Source organism: Dreissena polymorpha, chromosome 5 (genome assembly GCF_020536995.1).
Source record: "Dreissena polymorpha isolate Duluth1 chromosome 5, UMN_Dpol_1.0, whole genome shotgun sequence".
Lineage (NCBI taxonomy): Eukaryota > Metazoa > Mollusca > Bivalvia > Myida > Dreissenidae > Dreissena > Dreissena polymorpha.
The window spans coordinates 100,493,747-100,506,249 of NC_068359.1; the positions used below are offsets into that span (position 1 = coordinate 100,493,747).

General features: G+C 35.2%; 1 long non-coding RNA gene across 1 annotated transcript in view; it reads left to right on the top strand.

The window, feature by feature from the left end:
* The window catches only part of LOC127881430 (uncharacterized), a 5,796-nt gene extending 403 nt beyond the window's left edge, over nt 1-5,393 (top strand). Inside the window, exons 2-3 of the long non-coding RNA XR_008050043.1 lie at nt 776-875; nt 5,370-5,393. This is a non-coding gene — a long non-coding RNA (uncharacterized LOC127881430). The remainder of the gene's footprint in view (nt 1-775; nt 876-5,369) is intronic.
* Nucleotides 5,394-12,503: the final 7,110 nt, after the last annotated feature.

A 12,503-nucleotide genomic window follows, 5' to 3' on the forward strand; every position in this document is an offset into this window, starting at 1 on the left:
GTGTTTTATTATTGCGGTTGGAAATAATATATTTATATAATATTTCGAGTTGAACGTTTACTTATTAAATGCAGCTCATTGAACGTTTAAACAAACGTTAATTTGGTTTCATTTGAATGTTAGTTTCATATAGGTATTGAATGTGTAATCATAAAATTGAATAACTGAGTCGTTTCTGTACGACATAAAATTCATATTACTAACAATTTGTTTACTTATCTTCTTATATCCACTGCTTATCATTTTCATATTACGTATCAGTGTTGTTTTTTTTAATTTAAAGTCTAAATTAGTATTACCAAAAACGAGTAGATGGTGAAAACTATTTATTTCCTTATAATGGCTTTTATATCCGGTTTTGTGTTTTGACGTTGGCTGCAAAACAAGCATGTGGCTCTTAGTAACAAGTTTTGAAAGTTTTTCGAAAATCCCGAAACCATATGCAATGTTTTAGTATCATGTCGTACTTTTTTTAAAGTTTACCAACCTTTTATTTATAAAATGTTTCCAATGAAAAAAAATGCAGCAAACAAGAATAGAACTTTAGCAAGTGCAAAGTGTACTTTTGTACTTTTTTCTTTCACTATTTTCAATTTGTTTAATTAATGTATTTTTTAACTGCCATGCCTTGTCTACAAAAGTTATTCGACTGGAAGCAAACATTAATTGTAGTCGTGTTACCTTTCACATTTGAAAATCGTCACTATTTTCTTTCATTTAAAAAGATAATATGCCACTATTCAACATACGTAGATGGTGCTTGTTCATTTTATAGAAACTACCAATATGTCCTGGCACCAAACGTGATCCGACTTGAAAATGAGGAGACGCTTCTTGTTGGCATTCTTGGCAATGGAAGGAATCAGAAAGTAACGGTATGTAGTTATGAATTAATGTATACCATTAATCATAGTGTACTCTAAACATATAACAGTATGATCATACGACGTGTAATGCCACGATTTATACGGGTAGAACACAAACATGTAGACAGTTTCTACGACCGTCTTAGTCTTAGTAATGAGTAAATTGTGTTTTTTTCTTTTATCACAATCCTATAAAATTCTCCTCTTCATTATCAACAGCAATGGAGCAATTCATTTCGTTTTATATAATGTTTGCATTTGACAGGGCTTTCTATACACCAATGCAAAAAAACAACAACTATTCTTCTGACAACCGTCTGTCTTCAATGTGCAACAGTACGGAATACCGTTAGGACCATCGTGGTTACTCCAGAGGGCGAGAATGCGAGAACGCGAGAGTACGATGGCGAAAATGCGACAATACGATGACGACAGTGCGACAATACGATGGCGAGAATGCGAGAACGCGATAGTACGATGACGGCAATGCGACAGTGCTACAATACGATGGCGACAGTGCGGTAGTACGATGGCGAAATGGCGATAGTCATATCGTACTGTCGCCATCGTATCATCGCATTCTCGCCATCGCGTTCTCACATTCTCGCCATCGTATTGTCGCATTGTCGTCATCGTATTGTCGCATTGTCGTCATCGTGCTCTCGGGTTTCGCATTCTCGCATTCTCGCCATCGCGTTCTCGCATTCTCGCCATCGTATTGTCGCACTGTCGTCATCGTATTGTCGCATTCTCGTCATCGTACTCTCGTGTTCTCGAATTATCGCATTGTCGCCATCGTACATGTACTATCGCACTGTCGCCATCGTATGGTCGCACTGTCGTCATCGCCCTGTCTCATTGTCATCATCGTACTATCGCGTTCTCGCATTCTCACCATCGCGTTCTCGCATTCTCGCCATCGTATTGTCGCACTGTCGTCATCGTATTGTCGCATTCTCGTCATCGTACTCTCGCGTTCTCGCATTCTCGCTCTCTGAATTTTATTGTGTAACCACGATGGCCCTAACGGTTTTCCGTACAACAGAGATCGAACTCAATGAAATTGATGAGTCGAGCCGTCTATAAACATGATTGTAACATCCTTCAATCATATATACACACACGGAAACAATCCGAACTCAATTCTGGAGAATACGTCGCTACTCGCATCTTTAAACATGCACATGCGTGTCAAGCGAATAGTGAATTATTATTAATTAACCTAAGACGGTAAGCCTAAGCTCGATCGTTCAAGTGCGTAATTTAACTACACCACTCAAAAGTACAAGCCCTTGGACGCCACAGCCCAAACAATCTGCTGACCCCTACCCAGGACAGGGTAGGTAGATGCGCACAGGGCGAATCTAACGCCCATCCTCCACGCCAATTTGCGAAAAGTGCACACAGTAAAGCATTAGTTTTGTTTAAAGCAGCTGCGATATTTGCAAGATTTATCCATCATGACCAATCAAGAGATGTGCACATGGCTTCACGTACACCCCAACAATAATCGTTAGTCATGAACGATTTAGTTTTAACCGCGAGCGGGATACGCAACCCTAACTGCTCATTATTTGTTTCTTTCCTTTTTCTTTTAATGTAAAGTGGATGAATGAGGACCAATTGCTCATGACTGGTGTCTAGATGCCTTCATCACCTCTTGAAACCTCTATATTTATAGAAATCTACACATAAGCTTCAATAACTATATCGTTAATGTAGTGTTTCCTCGTCGCCAATTGTAGTGTTTCTTCTTCAGAATACATTATTGATCACCATTGAAGGAACACCATTTAAGGAACAAACACCATTGAAGGTTATACTGGTTTAATTTACATCCGTACTCGTCAAGCATAAAAATCAGTCCGTCTGTGTACATGCTATCAAAGAGGCATTCATGCAAGTAGGCGTGACCAGTACAAGCCACACCACAATCCCTCCTTTTTTCAAACCAATTAATGCATGATCTACACATACATAGTCTAAACATAGACCCATACATTCACAAGCAACTCATAATAACAAATTAAACCATGCATTTATCAAACAATCTAAACATAGTTTACAAAACAAAACATTACAAATGAAAACATTTTATCCATGAAAATAAAATAGCATGTCGCTAGTACGTGCAATATTCTCAAACAATTCCCATTTATCGTTAACTTGACATTAACGAGCAACCAAACTGGCTGTTCATCAATTCCATTTTATAAGCTATTAGACACCCGAAGCATGATACACATGTCAGTTTAATTGAAATGTACTACCATCCGCGGGGTAAGCGCCACGTGTACTGTCTCGAATTAACTCCATTAAATTACATTCTAATTTAGCGGTGCATTTACACCAGTTTGAAGTCATTAAATTTCTCAAGCATTTTCCGGACCCTTATCGGTCTGTCTTTTCCCGCGGATGATACATTAGTTTGACAATTTTCACCGGTAGAATTGTTTACATTTGAGTCTGTCTGAGGGCTACATTCATTCATTTTTAGTTGTGGCGTTAGCTTACAACTAATTTAGAGAGGCAGTTTTGCAAGTCAGTCTGCTGTTAGCTACGCTAGGAACGATAACTGCAAGTCAGTCTGCTGTTAGCTACGCTAGGAACGATATCCACTGCACTGCACTTCAGGCAGTAAAATTATGCAGACGACGAATGCTAGGAAACGTCTGCTCTTCTACGCTAGGAACGATAACCACCGCATCTGCCTGTTAATAGTTCACCACTGGTACACTACAGTTTGTGTATGTAATCAATAGTGTTTAACAGCTTGTAAGACGACATTGGCCAGTCTAGTGTTTATCATTGAAATCTATACATATTGGCTGCTTTCAGGGAAAACGGGGCGTAATGCATGTCAAATAAGATTAGCCTGTGCACACTGATTAGCCTGTGCAATGCGTACAAGCTAATCAAGGACGTCACTTTCTGATTTTATGGTGTTTTTCGTTGAATGACAGTCTCTGGTACTGGAATGACAATTTAATGCATATGCATTAAGCCCTGTTTTCCCAAAATGAAGATTAAATTATTCCGACGACTCACCATGCACATAAAATCGCGGTAAATAGTCGTTTTCTTTTCCATGATTTAACAAAATTTAGATGAACGTTCTATATCCTCGTCACCAATTGTAGTGTTTCTTCGTCGCCAATTGTAGTGTTTCATCTACATAATACAATATGGATCACCATTGAAGGAACACCATTAAAGGAACAAACACCATTGAAGGTTATACTGGTTTTTTTTACATCCGTACTCTTCAAACATACAAATCAGTCCGTCTGTGTACATTCTATCAAAGAGGCATTCATGCCAGAGGGTGTCCTGCAAATAGGCGTGACCAGTGCAAGCTACAATTTACAATAAGTATTATTTAAGCAAACAATATAAAAATACACATGGTCACATTCATATCTCAAATCAACTCAATAAATACACATCAAAACCATCCGAACACCAACGACAAACTAACAAACCTCCCAAACCACAACATCCACAAACCCATACCTCTAAACAGCGTAGTTAAATCATAACTATTCGAATATTTTATATATAAGCATATGACACAATTTTGCAAAAAAAGCATTTAACCGATATCAGTATCTAATCACAACAAAACGAAAAGCTACAGGTCATCGTCTTCATATAGAAACAAGGAGTAACTTGTTACATTAAACATTAATTACATGACATACAAAAAAGATTACACTTGAACAATTGTTATGTGGCGGAAATAAAAGCATACTAAAATTTAAATAAATATGGACTAAACAAATATAACTGTCTTTAGAAAGTGAGATCCTAAAATATGATGCACATAACTTAGAATTAAAGTTCGCATTAATGGTACAACATGAAGATAAGAATTGAAGAAACAATCAAGAAAACTTAGCTGCTTCAGAATTTGATCAAAGTCATCAATTGACCTTCACAGTAAAGGAATCTGTCCGTGTAAGAAGCCCTTCTGACAAGACATAAAATCTTGACTGAAAGTAAACTAAATCGCGACTTTTATCATTGCAATAGTACACTTAAAAATAATTAAAGCACTTATTTTAACACATATATAAAGGGACGTGGCGGGGGGGGGGGGGGGGCTGTTAAATCACCATTTCTTGCTCCATTCCCATAACTTATGCCCATCAAATATACACTTTCTTTGCGTTATTGTTATGTTTATTTTACTCCACGTATATTTTGCTGTCGAGTTTCTTGCCAAAATTTCATTCTCCCAATAGATACGCACTGAAATAGTGAAACTGCAACTTTTTTTGGTTTATAACATGCATGCTACGTGAGTTGATTACATCACTGGCATTAACTTTCACCAGATATATGCTAACAGACAGTACTTATCAGGCTGATAACGTATTTTGTTTCCACGTTTCGGGCCTTTGTTGATAACCAATTAAAATAAATTGATGTGTAACGTACGTAGCTTTATTGCAATCAAATTAAAGTCTAAACATTCAAACAATCTATTATCTTCTATAACAGGTTTACTTTGAATATCTGAACAAGACGATCTCCAGAAATGAAACAACGATATTAGATGCAGGCAAGATTGTTTGTGAACCCTATATCTTCGATTCTGTTGCTTACCTGAGTTTTTAACACACTTTTAAAATTTTTATTTTTCGTGAGCTTTGAGCGTAAATGAATGTATTTATCATTTACATTTCTTTCAATTAAACTGTATGTATTGCATAAAAATGAAACAAATGACAAAAACTGGTAACACCAATATCTGTATTACTTTAAAGACCACCCTGTCGAGGTTACCGTCAAGGTCACCGGAGATGACATTTTCAAAGACATTGACGCCGGTCCAAAATTCAGAAAAAGACCGGAATTTATCAAATTAGTCTGCAACGGAACATACGGTGTACAGATCCGGGATATTGCTCTTAGCTACACATCAGGTTACCTTATCGTTCAGACGGACAAACCTTTGTACAATCCGTCGCAGACAGGTATTTCATATTGTTATGAATGAACATTTGTTGGTGTTTTTTGGACATCCACTAATGCGAAATGATATTTTCTTCTGTTTAATAAGTGTCTTAATATTATACATTTTTTTTATTTATTTGGGTCGTAACTTGATTTTTTCTTTTCTCTTTTGATACAAATTATCAACTGAACGTTTCACTAGTCCTAGCATTATCATTATGCAGTGTAAAAACAAAGATAGATTTGATTTTGTCTGCATACGTTTATTGAAGAATACATCATTATAAATGCTTTTTTTCAAAACTGTATTTATTGGTTAGCTTGATTTTTGAAGTCAATGTTCGAGTTTTGGCAATGGACGAATCTATGAAGCCAATCACGGACAAGCAGCTGGCTATTGACCTGATAGTGAGTGGTAGCATATTATTTAGTGAAGAATATGAAAAGAACTTCATCCAATATGTACATGTTGTTTTACAATATTTTTTTATTACTTTTTGGTATTTCAGGCAAAAGTAAATTATCATTTTTCGAATTCACGGAACTATTGAACCAATGCAAAACCCAATTTTATCGATTACTTACTGCATATACCGTTCATATGTGGTTTAAACTTGTATACTTAGCTCTGTTTTCGAAATTATTGTGCAAACATGTTGACCAATATAAAATGCGATATGAAGCTCTTGTCTATAAATACGAAATTACAATTACAAATGTTTACGTGTAACTGAAGATGCGTTAATCAAATTGCTACCTGTGATATGTGTGCTTGTATTCATTTTTGTAATTAATATAGTTATATTAATACTACAGCGCTTCAAGTTGTTAGTAGTAGAATTAGTTAGTTTATGAAGAAATATAACATATTATATATCATTTTAAAATATACAATTAATCTGTTTACTCTCATCAGTTATTGGACTCTGTAACGCATCTTCTTTTCAGAGTCCCACAGCTATGACTGTAGACAGAGTGTCCTTTGAACCTGGGAGCAGTAAAAATGGATTCTACAAGGGACAGTTTGAGCTTCCGCCGTTCCCGGATTTTGGAACATGGACAATCAAAGCTAAACTTGGAGGAAAGGTACATATTGTAACAAGAAGTTATCATCATCATCATCATCATCATCATCATCATCATCATCATCATCATCATCATCATCATCATCATCATCATCATCATCATCATCATCATCATCATCATCATCATATTTGTATTTTATTTACTAACCAGGTGCCTTTCTCATCAAGAAATGAAGAAAAAACAAAGTAAGCAATTGGTGTTTGTGTTGGGGATTCTGAACAAAGATGCGAAAACATTTATTCTACCGCCTTTAACATTTAATGTGCATCGATCATTTACCTCTAAGACTGTTCAGGTCGTCCGCCACTTCTGCACCAATATTATCCAGCAATCTAACCGGATAGTGTTAAGGTCCCGCCTGACATGACTAAACTGCACTAAAATAAATTGAAACACGACTTTATCGAAAATCAGCAATTGAGTGTCAATTTTACAAACGGACATATGGGGGGGGGGGGGTGGATGGTCGGATTAATCACCCCTTTGCCTCGAATCGAATGGCGATTCAAGAAATGTACAACGCATCTTCATGCCAAAACGGAGAACCTATGCACTTTTCGCGCTAAAACACTTCCATATTCCCTCTGCTTAATAACAAGCATAGTTCCAACTCGAGATCGTACTTTTTACAAACGAGAATAATTTCATGCAATCATACTATATAAAACTGGCTGCATGATTTAACCGAGTGAAATCAACAAAAAAAATATTGAATTCAATAAACGATTTTTTACCGCAAATAATTTGTATGTTTTTTATAGTTGGAAACGTATGCCATTTCTCCAATTGATGTGCGCGAATTTGGTAAGTAGGAGTATGTAATGTGTACAAACGTACCGTGCAATACTTTTAACAATTACAAAGGGACAAGTGTTCAACGTTAAATTTTAACATTAATAAACAATCATAAAACAAGGGATTTACAATATTATGCTAAATCAATGACATAATGATGTCAGCATATTTATAACATATTTTACAATATGGACTATGCAAAAATCAATAACTTCTCTATTGAGAATATTATCATCTTATATATAGACATTTTCTAGTCTTACATATATGTGGTAATTTAAACAAACAATTGAATGCTTATATAATTTTTAATCAAAATACTGGTCTTAAAACTAATATAATATAGCTGTTTTAGTTTTGTACAACCGGATGATATTGTATATATTTAAAGCGTTTCGCACGTTAATTCGTTTACTTAAGATTAAAAGACATTATAGAATATTTTGTGAACCAACCAATTGTGTCTGTGGAATATTCGAGATATAAACCATTTAACAGTTCTCCCTACCTTCGGGGTCGAGATTGTAACTGGACGGGAGTATATACTGCCGAACGACACTCAAATAGATGTTACAGTATCAGCCAAGTAAGTGGTTTTCATTAAGGTTTACGTGTACAAATTCGTCTAGTGAAATATAGTTAAAGGGACTGTCAACCACGACGACGAAGGAAAGAAAAGTTGTAATATACCGTATTTTTTTTACAATTATTAGTTTATATTGATTAAAATATTACGACTGGTATATTAAATTACTTGAAAAAAGTTGTTAAGTTTTCATATTTTCAGTATATTTGATAATACATTTTACTGCCATACTGGGTATGTCTACCAGGTAAACTACCAGTTAACTAAAAATAACGCCAGTAGATTGATCATCATCGACACATGGTAAACCCAGGAATGCAAATTGTGCATGCGTAGTGAATTGTATATATTATATATATATATATAATGATCAATCTACTTGCGTTATTTATAGTGTGTAAATCGTTATGTCAACTATTTTCAGCGATGTACTTTCGATTTCACATCGCGAAATTTTATTACAGAATATACTGAAAATATAAACTTTTTTCAAGTAATGTACTGTACCAGTCGTGATATTTTAATCAATATTAACTCACAATTGTAAAAAATACGGTATTTTAGAACTTTTCATTTTTCGTCATTCGTGGTTGACAGTTCCTTTAAGAACTGCACGTATCGTGTATATTGAATAATTATATGTTTTGTTTTTGTTTTATTTGTTATATTGTCTAGATAAGGAACGAATTAATTTACGGTGATCAGTGATAAACCGTGGTTCTTCTTTAACCGTTTGGTCATTACATTTGTGTTTTCATTATTCTTGGGTTACGTCTTGATTCTAGAAATGTTTCCTCCGCTAAATATCACTTATGCATGGGATTATGTATCTTGTTCATGTTTTTCAACACATACGCAGATATGTCTACGGCAAGGCAGTTGACGGGATTGCAGGACTAGAGATTAACGTCCGAAAGATGGGAGATGTGACGGACCCGAAACGTGTTGTAACCATGGGGAGAATACCGGTATAACATGTACATTTTCATTCAATACGTCTTTATTGTTTGTTTTCCTTGTCTTCAGTAGCGGGTTGGTTATTTGACTTACCTCCAATTGATTGAATTCTTGACGTGAAGGGATGAAACCTTTAATCCGAGTGGTTTAGTAAACTACAATTGAATTAAAAATAGTAACGAACTACGCATCACTCGTAAACGAAAATGGTTGTATAGCTCCATGTCGTGTAGACTCAGTTAGGTTTCCTTTCAGCCCATACATTTTACTGAAGAGAGCTTTCAAATAATGTAGTATTTTTTGTAATAACCCCTTTTTTGAATCTGGGTATGATAGATACAATCGAGGTGTGAATAAACATTGCTGCGTACCTCGTAAGAATAAATACTATCTAATTAAAAGAATAATTTGTGTTCTATCGAGTAAACAGTATTATAGATCAAACAAATAACACGAGAGAAAGAACAATCGTAATGATTATCATATATGTAGACCCATATAAACATCGACAGTCCTATGCTCTGTTCATTTATGTGCGTTGCGTTTTAGTATAAACAAATGAAATGTGATACTTTTTATTATTCTGAAAATAAACTTTACGCAGCACTTGAAAACATCGGCACCTCAACATGAACACAAGCCATTTGAAATAAGTTTTTGTTTCCTTATGATTATGCCAATTAAATAATTATTTATTTACAAAACACATATGATCTTAATAGTGTATAGTCTAAATACATCTTGATTATTGAATAAACGAATGTAGACAAATATTATCTGTTTCCATTAAGCTAAAAGACGGCATTGCATCCTTTACGGTCGATATCAAGAAACTAGTGCACGATTTAGGAGGACAGTTTCCTGCAGAGGCCGTGTTGGAGTTGTCATCAATTGTTTATGAATCAGCTACAGAAAAAGAAGAGTCGGGAGCCGATGATTCCGTCATGTTTGTCAACTGTCCGTTTAAGATTGATTTTAAGCGTTCGAAATCTACATACCGTAAAGGCATCACATATTACATGCAGGTGAGAGTACACGTATAAATACTTACACACGGTGCTATACATGTTTTGATTGTGTTTCTAATGCGCATGCTGTGGTGTAATTTTGTGTCTTTTCTGATATCCATTTACTTATATAAGTACGTGCAAACATTATATTATATGTGTAATAGCTCACCTGAGCACATGGTCCTCATGATGAGATTTTGTAAGCGCTTTTTCGTCGATCGTGCGTTTTGCGTCGCTCGTCGTTCGGCTTCAACATGTGCCTTGTTAACAATCTATAGGCCACATTTATTGTCCGATCTTCACGAACTTTGGTCAGAAGATTTGTACCAATGATATCTTGGTGGAGTTCGAAAATGATTCCGGTTGCATGAAAAAATTGGCCGGGGCATTGTTCCTAATAAGGTTAAAGTAAAACCTTGTTAACACTATAGAGGCCACATTTATGTGCGATTATCATGAAACCTGGTCAAAATATTTGTCCCAATTATGTCCCAATTATATTTTGGACGAGTTTGAAAATGGTTCCGGTTGGTTGACAAACATTGCTGCCATGGGGGGGGGGGGCATTTTTCCTTATATGGCTCTATACGGCTATATTAAAACCTTGTTAGAGTCCACATGTATTGTCCGATCATCATAAAACTTTATCCAAATGCTATCTTGGACGAGTTTGAAAATGACTTAGGTTGGTAGGGCATTTTCCCCCAATATGTCAATAGTAAAAAGTTGTTAACACTCTAAAATCCACATGTATAGCCCAAACTTCATGAAACATTGTCAGCACACTTCTTCAATGATAGCTTGGATGGGTTCGAAAATGGTTCCGGTTGGTTGAAAAACATAGCTGCCATGGGCCGGGGCCAATGTCCATATGTGGCTATATATGGCTTTAGTAAAACCTTGTTTACACTCTAAAGGCCTAATTTATTGTCCGATAATCATTGAAACTTGGTAAGAAGATTTGTTCAAATGATGTCTTGAAAATGTTTTAAAATGGTTTCAGTTTCTTGAAAAGCATGGCCACCAGGGGCTTGGCATTTTTCTTTGTATGGCTTTATTTGGCTATAGTAAAACCGTGTTAACCCTCCAGAGTCCACATTTATTTGCCGATATCCATTCAACTTCGTCAAAAGATGTATATTGGATGAGGTCGAAAATGGATTTAGGTTGGTTGTAAAAACATGGCCGGGGCATTTTTCCTTATAGGCTTGTAGTAAAAACTTGTTAACACTATAAACGTCACATTTATCATCATGAAACTTGCTCAGAACATTCGTTTTAATGATATCTTGGATGAGTTTGAAAATACATCCGGTCTAATTGAAAAACATTGCCACCAGGGGGCGGTGAAGTTGTCCTTATATGGCCATAGAAAAAACTTGTTATCACTGTGAAGGTTAAATTTATAGTTTTCTCTTCTTATGATATCTTGGGCTCCACAAAGCTGGTCAGTTCCTATGTATCTCAGGTGAGCCTGAAAGGCCCTCTTGTTTTTAATTTTTATGTTACTGCAGTAATTGAAGTGTAATATAAATAATTTTAAAATGTGTAGAATGGTTAAATAATATACAAGTGGTTAAAATATAAACACCTTTCACCTTAACATGCATAATGGAATAATTGCTACTATAACGATTGCGTAATGGTGTTATTCTTGTCAACTCTAAATGTCGTGAGGTTTAAAGTCACAACACCCCAAATTCTTCTAAAGTTTGTTGTTGCTGCAACGATTAATTTTGCAATTATTTGAATCTCTTTTGTAGTATAGCGAAATCGAGATGACTCGATGATTCGACATTTATATATTTTAATACGTTTGATGATGTTTTGTGGTGTATATGGGATTGTCTATAATTTTTAAACGATACTGCACTGTTGCAAAAGTAAACATTAAAAGTGAAAATTATCTTTATTTATCGCTGTTTTACAGTGACATGAAGTCGTTTAATAAAGTCAGAAAAATTCGAGGACTGAACCCTTTTATTAACGCTGGAAAAAGCATGAATTTACAATACTATTTGTTTTGTAGTATGCGTGTAGATTATCGTTTTTTATATAGTCATTCTTTAAGATTTTTTAAAATAAATAATCAATTATGTATTAATATCGATAAGCTACCGAAACCGACAAATAATACTATTAAAAGTCAATTACTTTACTTGCAATGTTAGGTTCAGCGAGCATATTCGTTCAACACATGTGCTTGGTTACTCAAGTTTAAATATTTAAATTATATTGCAACTA